Source organism: Gymnoscopelus microlampas (assembly GCF_963454915.1).
Source record: "Gymnoscopelus microlampas genome assembly, chromosome: 20".
NCBI classification, from domain to species: Eukaryota; Metazoa; Chordata; class Actinopteri; order Myctophiformes; family Myctophidae; genus Gymnoscopelus; species Gymnoscopelus microlampas.
Genome location: NC_139957.1, coordinates 6,336,887 through 6,348,805, shown reverse-complemented (window position 1 = coordinate 6,348,805; position 11,919 = coordinate 6,336,887).

Genomic DNA, 11,919 nt, shown 5'->3' with positions numbered 1-11,919 from the left:
GTATGTCTGCCCAAACAATAGAAACTCCTGGAGCCTCCTGTTCAGGCCTAAAGTTGTGTGAGTGAGTGCTCTTATTTGATTTTCTTTTTTCTTTGGAACATTGAGGAATATTTGATTTTGGAATCTGTTGATGTTGGATTTTTCAATTAACTTTCAAATACATTTTCTTGGAATAGATGAGGGGATCTGTTCGATTTTGCGCCCCCCAGCCCACCTCCATAGGCAGGTGCACTGACTTGCAGCCAGCGCTTCTGACTACACCTCCTAACTTCATTCGATCCTCAAACTGTCGGTCAAACCACCTAACTCCAACTCAGGTTTTTTTCCCGTCTGACTTTGCCATTCTAATCAATGATGGACAAAACAACTATTGAGTATCTGACAATGTATAAAGTCACCATACCAACTTTGGTGAGGCAGTGTTGTGTTGTTTTAAAAACATGTTTTTCTCATGTCCCGAAATGTCCATATTTTGTACATAGGTGGTTTCTGCCCGACAGCAGAGATATACTTTTTAAATAGATGAATTAATAGATATATAGCTTGAACAGGGGAGATGGGGCATATGAGTTTCAGGCAGTACTACGTGTTAACCAGCAGGGGTCCTACCTGACCCTATAGGGTGTAAATGTGAGCAGGGAGACCGCCTCCAACTACTGCAGATGTACTAGTTATATTGTATTAACATATACAGTACAGATTTGTTCAAATAATGTTTTATTCATTAAAATAAGTTAGGAATTGCAGCTTGAAGTGGAACTGGATGGCAGCCCCTTCACTTTCCTGTCATGGCATTGCTCTGGAGGCTATAGCAGCCCACAGAGCAGTATGCTAAAAGCCTGACATCCAGTCGAGGAAGAAGTACTCAGATTAGTGTTATTTTTAAGTAAAAGTAGCAATACCACGATGTAAAAATGCTCTGTTAGAAGTAAAAGGCCTTTATTCAAAATTGCACTCGAGTAAAAGTACAAAAGTATTGGCAACAAAATGTACTTACAGTACTAAAGTTAAAGTATGGTACTCTAAAAGTTTCCACTTTTCCCAAAATATCAGATCTACAAGCTCACATTGTCATGGTGTCACATTCTGCTGCATTGTGATCTTAGGTCGGCTATTTTTGAATATGCAAAGTATAAAATGGGGCTCAAATTCTTGTTTTGTATTAATCACAATATAACTAGTAACTAAAGCTGTCAGACAATATTTGCCCCTGAAATGTAGGGGAGTAGAAGTATAAAGTATGCAAAAATGGAAATACTTAAGTAAAAGTACCTCAAAATTTGACTTATAGGACGTCTTCACCCATTTCAACATATCTTCATATAATTGGTCCTCAATAATGTTCATGATAATATGAAACCAGTTGTATCTACTCTAGGATTTTTGCAGTATTTTTTTGTTTAATGTTTTAGTTTTAACGCGAAAGCAATGTCTTCTATTATAGCATGCAAACTTTACAGGAATATAGAAAGCCTGCCGTTTTTATTAGCTTCCTGCTTCCCCATTAATGATGTCACTGCTAGGCAGGTTTCTGATCTGTCCACAGCCCTCCTCTGAGACCAAGTAGACAAAAGAAAGTACCATATAATAATGAGCATTTATGACCAATTATATGAAGACGGGTGAAGTTGTCCTTTAAGTGCAGTACTTGAGTAAATGTACTTGGTTTACATTCCACCACTGCTGACAGTCATGCGAGGTGTCAGCCTCCAGTTGTGTGTGTGTGTGTGTGTGTGTGTGTGTGTATGTGAGAGTGTTCTTATGGCTGGCTAACACGTTATTCCAACCCCCCCTCCCTGCCCCCACGCTGGACCCCTGGCCAAAGCCTGTGAGGAGTAATTAGAACTGATGCCCACGGCCGCAAATTAACCGCCGCCGTTTGGTGCAAATTAGAGCGATTTGTCTTTACTTCCTCCCACGTCGGATGAGAGGGAGCGAGCGCTCGGCTCAGACACAGCCTGGGACAAGGCTACCGTGTAAGAGTGATGGATTTGAATAAGCAGCCTTTGACGGCCGCTTATTGTTACGTTGACGTTTCTTTCTGTACTGTAGCTTTTTGGAGTCGGTTGCACTTGTACTTGCAGTGTTCTGACACTCTTCAAATGGTTAAAGCTGTGACCTTTGTCACCACGGTCCTTTAGGAGGGTCCCAGGGGGTCCCCCCCGCCCCCAACCAAAGGACTGATTGTTGGGAACGGACTGGATTTCTTAGGGATCTGTAACTCTGACAGTGTACATGGTTCCATTTGAACACTCTCAAGAGTTAAATTATTTTATAGTGTAGTTAGGGGGCCCAGAGATAAACATTATTATCAAATGGAGGTCCGTAGACTATCATTCATATCGTTGCTGTCGGGCAGAAACCTCTTATCTCCATATATGAACTTTTTGCGTTTGTTTGTAAATTAATGCCCAACTTGATCATACTACAGCGTCACATAAAAGCATCAAAAGTGACGTGTTTTGAGCTTGTAGGTCTGCTACTTTTGCTATTGTTTTTATTTGAATCCTAAAAAGTAACAGTTTTGGACATATGAGGTTTCCATCCGACAGAGACAATATTACACTGGTGGTCCTTGTATTTTAAAGGTTGAGAATCACTGTCTTAACGTCTTTACACACCGGGGCATGACGAACAAACAATACAAAAGTATATCACATCGAAACAAATTAATATAGTTGATGTGTCATTCATACAGGTTGAAGCCTTTATTCGCAGTAGAACAATCCAGCTTGTTCTGAATAAAAAATATGTCATTTGAAGAAATGAATAGTTTCACAATAATGTAACATTTTCCTTAGTGGAGGTAGTGTATGTTTTAAGTTTTTCAATGGGAGCGTGACGTTTCTATCTGGTCACATCTATCTGGTTGGAATATTTTCAACTTTGAGTGCTTGGGTGAGCGTTTCTAGGGAGAGAAAGGGAAAAACAAAACAAAACCCTTTGGTTGACACATGGCCTTAGGCATTAGGAGGCTGGCTGACCAATCTAAACCGTTTACCGCGTTTCAGCTGTTGTTCATGATTCCTTCCCATGAGTGATGTCCCCCCCCCCCCCCCCCCCACACACACACACACACACACACACACACACACACACACACACACACACACACACACACACACACACTGTGAGGAAGATATCTCCCCTCATGTTTCTGTTGTGAGAACCCCGCAGCGGTCAGCGGTTCGGCATTGATCGTTCCAACCACTTTGGGAGTAAAGAGCATACCCCCCCCACTCCCACTCCCACTCACACCCGCATCTTCCTCCCACTCCTATCCCCACCTTCCTCCCACCCTAACCCACCCCTATCCCCAGCTTCCTCCCACCTTACCCTACCCCATATCCCCACCACTGGCCCGCCTTCCTCCCACCCCACCTCACCACCCCATCCTCCTGACTGCTGACCTGGGGGGACAGCACAGCCACGCTTCCACAGCAGGGGGCAGTAGTAGATAATGATACTGTAGTAAATAGTATGGGGGGGGGGGGGGGGGGGTGCATGGCAGACGGGATGGCAGGAGAGGAAAGGGACAACCAGTGGTGGAGGAAGTACTCTGATTTAAAGGTCCAGTGAAATGACATTTTCGGTCATTTTATTTTGAAGTTCCAGTCTGAAGCGGCCTCGCAACCAATCAAAAGGTTCCATGCCTTCATTATATGGTACTTCATTCTACGGTAGAATCTCACTCACCTGGTGCGCAGTGCTAGTGTTTGTAGCCTGCAGGCGCACGCTGGCCAAGGGATAGAGACATGGCAATGTACAGAATGTTTGTTACCAAGTTGCTTATTTCTAACCTAAAATGTTTTCAGACACATATTTTAGTGTGCTGATTAAGTTTACAATGAGTAACTGTCAGGACATCAGACGGAGTAGTTCTGTAATTAAAATTAGCTGTGTTTGGATGAACGTGCAGCTATGGGAATCACACAGGTGAACCAAATCAAGATTCATTTATATTCATGAAAGTGTATCTATGTCATCACACAGCGCGTTTTCGTTCACAGGAAGTAATTATGATTGGCTTTTTAGGGACTTTTGATATAAAAAATACATCTATCGTTAGGTATGCCCATATGATGATGACCACGGATATGCTCTAAAAGTGTGAAAAACATATTTTTCATTTCACCAGACCTTTAAAAAAGAATAAATGTAAAAGTAGTAAAACCACAAGGTAGAAATACTCTTTTACGAGTAAAAGGTCTGTATTCAAAATTGTGCTTGAGTATAAGTTTTAGCGTACAAATATAACGTACCTACTGTAAGTAAAAGTACTCATTATACAGAATGAAACGTCATGAGCTTGTAGATCAGCTATTTTTTATTACACAAAGTATAATATGGCTGAAGTGGTTAATGTATGTTTTCTAATAATCTAAATCGGCAAAGTAACTAATGTCTTCAAGTAGGGATGTTAACAATTAATCGATTAATCGAATTAATCGATTAAGAAATTATCCGATTAAATCAAACAATTAACTATTAATTGAAAAAAATATTATTATTATTATTATTATTTTTAATGTTCAGAACCCAAGATATGATGATTTGAAGATTTTCTGCTCCATTCACTTCTTCTTTAACTTACTGAAAAAGGCTGTATCTCGGCTCCTAAGCACTTTTTTTAGGATTTTTTTTTTAATCTGAAATTAAGATCCTCAGATTAAAAAAAAACGCCGCTTATCAGTTAACCGGTTAATCGGTTGATAAGGTTATCAATTATCAATTAATGAATTGATCGATAATTTGCATCCCTATCTTCAAGTAATTTTACTTAACCCATTAACCGGGAAAGCATGTGTCCTTTTAGATTTTTGCTTTGGCTATTAAAAAAAAGCAGATCTACAAAGCTATTATACAGAGCTTGTACATCTGCTATTTTTGAACATTTTCGAAAAATCCTGAAAGTGTGAGAACTACTGATTTAGAAGGCATTTATAGAATCGGCCTCAGAAGGGACAGCATTTAAACAGCACCTACCACCTCTGCTGCTCACAGCTAGTGAAGAGAGAGAGATGCTCAATTTCACCCTGGCTGGCCATTGATTGGCCGTGGATGTGTTATCCAGTGGCCGGCTTGGCGGGTGGTTGTTCCACCGTGGTATTTGCCACGGTTGGCCCCGGAGCGACACGGCGGCAGAGCGTGAATGCCTCTCAGCAGTGGTCTAACCACCGCTTTCGTCTCCCCTCCAGACCGTCCGTGCTCTACGATACGGATGCCAACCCTGTCCCCCCCAAAACTCAGCCAACCAACCAACCAACCAACCAACCAACCCCAGCCCCGGGCCGAGCGCACCAATAGCTCCAGAACAGTTTACTCGGTTGGTGGGAATCCTGTGTTTGTGACAATTGTCAGTATTTTGGTGTCTGTGTGCGTGTGGGAGGGGAGGGAGGGAGGGAGGGAGAGGGGATTCCAAAATGTCTCAAGTGGAATGTGAGGTTAAAAGTGAGGCTTCACGCAGTGTCACTGAAATGTTAAAGGGATATTTCACTTTCAAAAAAACTTTTGGTGATTTTATCGTCTACTCAGGCTTTTGTGAACCCCCCAGACCGTTTTTAAGTTGCTTTATTCAATATTTAGATATTAGATATTCATTTTATCAGACACGCCCCCTTCCTATACAAACCCATTGTAACTTCAAACTCCATTTTTAACCTGTTAGATTCATCAAAAACACCCGTCCTTGGTTCACCCGTCTCCTACCGCCCCCCTAATACGCGAGGGGGCTGTGTTTTTTCAATAACTTTTTTCATTTATTTTTAATATTTTTTTTTGGAAAATGAAAATAATAAAATACAATAAAAAATAATATCAAATAAATAAATAAAAACACGGCCCCCTCACGCATTAGGAGGGCAGGGTGAGTCACCAGAACCAAGGACGGGTGTTTTTGATGAATCTAACAGGTTAAAAATGGAGTTTGAAGTTACAATGGGTTTGTATAGGAAGGGGGCGTGTCTGATAAAATGAATATCTAATATCTAAATACTGAATCGAGCAACTTAAAAACTGTCTGGGGGGCTCACAAAGGCTTGAGTAGATGATAAAATCACCAAAAGTCTTTCTGAAAGTGAAATATCCCTTTAAGGAGTTTTAAGAAAGTCGAGGACTTCTTTGCGACGAGGCCACGGTGACATCCCGGTTTCTCTGCGCGGTGTGAATGGTTCATTTGCATGTTTTTGTGTGCGCGCTGATGTAGCCACGAACATCTGCCATGGTTAAAGAAAGAAGCAGGTTGTATGCAGCGCCGGCACCAGAGGTGCGGCCTCGCCGGTGTTGTCTTTGGGTGAGTGCTCTGTGTGGCTGTGTTGTGTTCTCTCTTTACAGCATGCATATGCCTGTGAGCCTGAGTGTAAACTGTTGAATGAGAATGTCGGCGAGAGTGTCCACTCTGCATTTCTTCTGCTTCGTAGTTTTTTTCCCAAGCGCGCCTCGCTCTGAGGGTTGAAGTTAGCGGCCAATGCTTCTCTTTCAGCCAAGGGAAATCTTCATATACGCCTGTTGGAGTTTCATCACCTAAATACCAGCACATCTACACTTATCCTTTGTTTGCAACACAGCCTACACAGTAGATGAGCGTTAATTTATCAATTTGTTACTCTGAGCGCGTACATCTGTACTTGGAAGGAATGCAGACTTGTGGGCTCATGAAGTAGTTTTTTTGGACAACCTGTATTGTGAGCTGTGTCAAGGGGGTCCTTCCTGTATTTTCAGTGTACCTTCTCTAGCTCTCACGCACGCACGCACGCTCGCACGCACGCACGCACAATAAAAAAAAGAATGTGCAGTCGCAATCATCCACACCTGTCTCAACCCCAAACTCCCCGATTGAGACGGTGCGACGGAAATTTAGCTCCCTCCGTGCAGTAATTTACCCCTCCCTCTCCGCACCAAAACACCTCTATCCTCTACTTTTCTCTTTTCCCCAAAGACAAAAAAAAGAATATACAAACAACACGAAAATAAAATAACTATGCACACCCATTCCAGGTGTGTGTGTGGTGGGGTAGGGTGGTGGTGGTGGTGTGGGGGGGGGGAGGTTGTGGGTACAAAAAAAGAAAGAGGCTATTTCAATGCAGTTACGGTACATTTGCCATTCTAGTTGTGGGTAAATATTAGAAAGCAGCGGGGTGTCGGAGAGGAGCCAGCCGGCGCGGCGGAGCTAAGACGCGCGTCCTTATCGGTATTGTGTTGAGTCTACAGCGCGCTCCTGCTGTTTGTAATCTGCAGCCGCCGCTGTGAGCGAAACTGGACAGCCATTTATTGTCGCAGCGGGACGAGGCTTGACAAGAGAATGTTAAACACTCCGCTACCTGCAATTTTCCAAAAGGCGATACACAGACATGATAAAATGTATGCACACGTTTAATTTCATGTTGGGTTTTCTTTTTCTTTTCTCCTTTTTTTTTCTTCTCCAGGTGGGTTGGGGGGTGGCGTCTGAGCAGAAGTATCAGAGACAATGGCAAGCTAGGAAGAAGAAGGTAAACACTTTTCTTCTTCAGTTCCATTCTGCTTTGGTTTGATTCCCTAGCTCAGATACTGTGTGCGTATCGTCGCGGTCGGGTGGAAACCTTGTATGTCCAAAACCGTATACTTTTCAGGAAGGGGAAAGAGAGAATCTGCGTTCCAATGGATCTGATGTAGTTATTATTTAGTCATAAGCTCTTCTTAATACTTTGCATTGATAGAATATCTATAGAACCTACAGACTTAACCACTTAAACTTTCACTGTCAAAACATTTCAAAGATAGTAAACATAGATGTACATGCTCACATGTACAACACATCACAATGTGACATATCGTGAGCTTGTAGACTATTTTCACGACTTTTGCGTCACTCTTGTACGATAAAGCAAGCCTTCATTTATGACAAATCATGAAAAGATGAAATATGGAGATGGCAAGGTTTCTGCCTGCATGTCTGCATGCTCAGGTATCCGTTCATGTGGGGGTTTTTTTACACGCGCACGCTGTGTTCTCTCCGTCTGTGCGGGTCGTATAGCTCAAGGTTCTCTACGTTTTAACCAATTTCACCCTATTTATGCGACACGTTGTGAGCTTGTAGAAAGTCTAGAAAATAATTTGTCCCTGGCACAAAACCTTTCCAGATGGGGGTCCGTGGCCAAATACAATTTACGGGTCCTTGACGTGGAAATGTTTGAGAGTCACTCGCTGGCAATAGCTTCTGAGGAAGTGGAGTGGGCAGACATCAAAACAAGTGTCTCAACCTCTAGCCCGCGGACCCTCCGTGGGGGGGGGGGCGAAGGGCTCCTCTGGGATAAAAAGTGGCAAAGCAGACAGTCCTGCGGGCCAAATGGAGAAGGTTCTTAATTTGATTTAGCCCTGGCAGCTCTGTTGACTGGGCTTAGCGGTCATCAAAAAGACATGTTAATCAGTGTATGGCGTGGAGGCTGCTCGCCCACCCCCGCCCCCCCTCCTGTATTAACATGTATCCACCCCCCCTTTACTATTCACTGCCAACCGTCCAACTTGCCACTTTACGTTCAAACCATTCTGTCACACACACAAGCACACACACACACACACACACAATTGGCAACTGGGAACCTTGGCCACTTACAGTGTGTGTGTTTGAGTTGAGGAGGGAACTAGCATCCGTCACCGCTGTGGCAAAGGGAGCCAGCCTTAATCTGTGTGACGTTGAATCGTGATCCTGTGCCATCTTGATGAAGCCTCACATCCCTCCCTGAAGCCTCTTGAGGACGTTCACACTTTGATTCCGCCCCATCACCCCCTGGGCACTCAAGCCCCCCCCCCCCCCCCCTCCCCCCCATGCTCCTCAACCCTCACACCCCCCGCGGCCCCCCAACCCCGCGGCCCCCGATTGCAGATCGTCGGTGTTGTCGGCAGGATCAGAAATTGCAGTGGCAGCAGAGATGTTGCGTTGCGCCGATGATTCTGCCGTGTGAGCGATGGCTATTAAATTGGGTCACAGCAGCTAATGGACACCGTGCTGGGTGTGCCATTAAGAGGAAATAAACCTATGTGGACATATTTATTAAGCAATTTGCATCTGAGGCCACGGAACATCTATTAGCGGCTAATCAGGCAACCTTGTTGCCTGATTGCACAGGCTGTGACTTCTCTCTCTAACCTCGTCTGGCTACGCTGTCCTTCCACAGAGGCACCATTGTCATTGTTCAGAGTGAGCAATAGGCATGCACAGGGGGATAATTAATAATATTGATGAAATAAAATCTAATCTTTTATCCTTTATTCCCCGTTCAAGGCTCAGTGGGCCTTGTGGTTAGAGTGTCCGTTCTCAGACCGGGATGTAAGGAGTTCAGTCCTGGGCTGAGTCAAATCAAAGATTATATCAAAAACAATGGAGCGCAATGCCTGCCTGCCTGGGGTAAGTCCCTGTGACATTCTAGTGTCATGTCCAGGAGGTGCACTTGTCAAGTCACGTTTATTTGTATAGCACATTTAAAAACAACAGAAGTTGACCCAAAGTGCTTTCCATTCAAAATAACATCATAAAGACCTCATAAGATACAACATAGTAAAATAAACATAAAAGCAATACCTCATACAAATACAGCACCATCAAAATAACATAAAAAGCAATGCAATTTAACACAAAAGTAAAAATACATTCAATGACCAAAGTATTGCCCTCAGACTGAGCTGAAGGCAATGGAGAAGAGGTGCATTTTAGGGTGGATTTAAACCTTTCAATGGTGGAGCTGCACTGTGAGGCGTTGTGAGCTTGTAGATCTGCTATTTTTGGCTAAAGTTCTCCTCAGAATAGGAATGCTAGGGTTCAAGTGGTTAATGTAAAATATATAGATATCCTATCACACAAAGATTTGCCTGGACCCTCTGTTGAAGACCCCTGTGTTAGGTCATTGTGACACTGAAGCAGTTGGGTGGCAGAGTAGTCCTGTCTGACACCCATAAGCACATCCTCTCCCTTGGCCAGGGGGCCTATAGGGAGATGTTAGGTTTCCCGTGAGAGTTTCACTTTCAGTCCAGGTGGTTACATGCATTTTTACTCATTCTTTATGAAGAATGTATACCTGGTTGACAGCTGATAAATCTAATATACAATTCAAATGCATGATTTATTCTGGTTATAATACCATACCTACTCGTAAAATAAATGTAAGATGTAAAATAAGTCTTGAGATAATACCTTGAACTTCAACTCAGTGTGTAATGTCATCAGGAGAACTTTAGTACTTGTCCAATATAGTAAAATGAAGGAAATTAACAAACAGCGAGGCCTAAACCTAAAGCCTCACTGAAGGAATATACAGGGAACATGTAGGTTTGTGTGGCTTTACATCCCTGGTACATTGACGTGGGACTTAAAGCTGCAATACGTAGGGTTTTATGTCTTACCCGGGATTCAAACCTGTGTCTCGCGCATGGGGGATCAAGCTTCAACCACTCTGCCAAGAGGGAATCCCTAGCTTGTCTGGGGCAATATCGTCCTCATGATTTTCAGGCAGTACTACTAGGTACTACACCAGGGTCTAAATATCTCAATGGAAGAGTAGAGACACCACCTCCAACCACTGCATACGTTCTAGTTATATTATATTAACACTAGACCATACCCGGTGAAGTGCGCAGGCAAAAGTAGTTGCAAACGTGGGGTTATTGCACGTCGCGTGAGCAGTGTGCAGTGGTGTACAGTGTAAAAAGATAGACCAAATCGCAGGAGATGAAGTTAGCAGTTTATTTGTATAAAAGGAAGGTACGAATTCAGTGGTGTGAAAGACAGTGGCAACGTCGTCAGGTCCACAGATTGTCATGGCAGGGCCTGCGGAATGGGAGAAAGGGAGAAGGCAGGAATCAACCACACAATATGACATGTCCAACAGGGATGATGTGAAATGAAGGCCAGTGATATGTGTGTGAAGTGGTAAGCATCATCACTATTAGGTATGTAGATTTATGAGAAATTAATGTAACAATGCATGAACCTTGCCTCAATGGGGAAGAAGCTGTTAGTGGGGTTGTTGTTGTTGTAATTGAAGTGAGGCAATTGAACAGGAAGGTGAGCCTGATATTTATTTAAAAAAAAGTAAAGCACTACAGGGTTTTGTGATGTTGTGTATTGGCTGTAGGAACTTAGTGTGCGTTTGTATCTGTGCTAAAAGTGTGAGAGCAACAATGTTGCAGCGTACAATGCAAGTCAATGTGGAGCATAGTAGCAATTGTTAATGTAGGCAATGGAGCAATTGAGTGAGATTGGGTGGGTAAATGCACAACCCAATAATACAGAGTAGGCCACAGAGCACCAAGAGTGTAGCAGCTGGGTGGGGGTGGGGGCAAAGAGTCGCGAGGGATGAAGCAGAATGTCGTGAATGTATGTAGGAGTTGGAGTAAAGTGAAGCGAAAAGTAGTAAAGTGAAAGAGTTTGAGACGCTAAACGTAGCTGTGAACAGTGCGTTGTCTTTGCAAAGTGCAGAAAGGGCAAAAGCAGTAGGGTGAAGTTACGTCTTAGGAGCTTGTGGATCTGCTATTGGACGCACAGGCGTGCAACGATGGGAGATGGAAAGACGTGGGAGATGGAAATAGCAGGCGAAAGCACTGTTAAAGACGGTGTGTTTACTGTCATTAAGGGCAGAATAAGTAACAATAAATAAACAACAATTAATGTGGTGAAATGATTACCTTTGTTCGCTGAAGCTGCGTGTGAGGTCGTCATTGTAGAGGGATGTGTTGTAGATGGTTGTCGTCGTGTCTGTGATCTTGCTGGCTGTTGTTGGCTTGCTGGGGTGAAATGCTGGTAGTGATTGGAATGTGATTTGGTGTTGCCATGTTCGCCTATTGTAAGCAGTTTAGTGGCAATGTTGGTGGTAGTGTGTTTTTGGCGTGGTTGTGAATGTGCAGGTGGTTGTGGCCCACAACTTGTGGGGAGGCGTTGTGAGCTTGCCG